The following is a 1,844-nucleotide window of genomic DNA, read 5'->3' on the forward strand; positions in this document are numbered from 1 at the left end:
GTCCCCATTTGCAGATGGGACAAATAATTGGTCCGATCCCACAGGGAGGAATGGGAAGCTGGATTTCTGCTGGTAAACCATTGCCAAGGTTAAGAGGACAGGGCAGCAATGGGTGCCTGAGTCATCTTTAGGTAGAACGCTCAGGGCTTCACGAAATTCAGTGTTGAAAATGAACAAGGGGCTTCTTCTCCCAACAAAGCACCAAATGGTGGACGATGACGGTGCAGCAAGAGGGCGCGGAGGCTTTGGGGGCCGTGGAAAGTAAGATGCAAGGGCATCTTCCACTGAGGCTTCGGGGGCAGTGGCTGCTGGGGCCGGGGCGAGATTGCGGAGCTCGCGGAAGCAAGGCCGATGACCAAGAGTGGCTGCTGTGACCAAGGTGCACCGCCTGGGTAAGGCCCTGAAGATCACGTACCTGGAGGAGACCTACCTCTTCTCCTTGCTCATCAAGGAGTCTGAGATCATTGACTTTTTCCTGGGGCAGCCCTCAAGGCCGAGGTTTTAAAGATCATGCCGGTGTAGAAGCGGACGTGGGCTGGCCAGCGGATCAGATTGAAGGCGTTTGTTTTCAACGAGGATTACAGTGGCCACATCGGCCTGGGTGTGAATTGCTCCAAGGTGGCAGCCACCACCACCCGAGGGGCCATCATCCTTGCCAAGCCCTCCTTTGTGCCGGTGCGGGGAGACTACTGGGGGAATAAGATCGACAACCCCCACACAGTGCCTTGCAAGGTGACTGGATGCTGTGGCTCTGTGCTAGTGCACCTGGTTCCCACTTCCAGGGGCACTGACGTCATCTCTGCTCCTGTCCCCAAGAAGCTGCTGCAGATGGCCGGCATTGATGACTACAACACCTCAGCCAGGGGAGTACTGCCACCCTGGGCAACTTCACCAAGGCCACTTTGGACGCTGTCTTCAAGACCTACAGCTGTCTGACCCCCAGCCTCTGGAAGTAGACTGTTCACCAAGTCTCCCTGTCAGGAATTCATGGGCCATCTTGTGAAGACTCATACCAGAATGTCTGTGCAGAGGACCCAGGCTCCAGCTGTGGTTACAACATAGTTTTGGTTTGTTTTGTTGTAAGCTTTTATTTATTTGAGGTAGAGTTACAGGCAGAGACAGGGAGACACAGAAAGATCTTCCATTTACTGGTTCACTCCCAAATGCCCAGGACAACAGGTGTTGAGCAGATGGGAAACCAGGAGCCAGGAGTTTCTTCTGGGTCTCCCACGTGGGTGCAGGGGTGCAGGCACCTGGGCCAGATTCCCCTGCTTTCCTAGGCCATAGCAGAGAGCTGGATGGAGGAGCATCAGGACATGAACTTGTGCCCATATGGGATGCTGGCACCGCAGCCTACTATGCCACAGTGCCAGCCCCACACATAGGTTTTTACACAAGAAAAATAAAGTGTATTAAACCTATTAAAAAAGAAAAAGAAATTGAAGAAGCGGCCCCAGATGACAAGCTCATTTCTAGTCTGGATACTGGGAAAGGTGTGCTACTAAGAGAAGTAGAAAAGAAATCTGGTTTGGTGATGGAAGCTGATGAATTTAGCTCTGATCTTAGTGGATCTGCATTTTTGGAAAGAATCAAATCTTTAAAATCAGTAAGTTATTGATGTATTGATTTTGAAAGGCAGTTCTTCACAGTCCATTTCCATCTCTCTATTTCTCTGTTTCCTCTCATTTTCCTTAATTTTGCTGACCTTGATCTCATGAGTTACAAAGCTACAAAAACAAGTGAACCTATTTTTATTTCTTTCCTAACACACCCCTCCACTCATATTTAAGTTGTTAGCAGCAGAAATCATTGTTGTTCTCTAAGACACAAAATCATTCCTCAGG

General features: G+C 49.9%; 1 pseudogene; it reads left to right on the top strand.

Moving 5' to 3' along the window:
• Nucleotides 1–205: 205 nt before the first annotated feature.
• Nucleotides 206–1,062, top strand: LOC138849755 (small ribosomal subunit protein uS5 pseudogene; annotated as a pseudogene).
• Nucleotides 1,063–1,844: the final 782 nt, after the last annotated feature.

This window comes from Oryctolagus cuniculus, chromosome 5 (genome assembly GCF_051225735.1).
Source record: "Oryctolagus cuniculus isolate XC-2025 breed Fujian yellow rabbit chromosome 5, ASM5122573v1, whole genome shotgun sequence".
In the NCBI taxonomy this organism is placed as follows: domain Eukaryota; kingdom Metazoa; phylum Chordata; class Mammalia; order Lagomorpha; family Leporidae; genus Oryctolagus; species Oryctolagus cuniculus.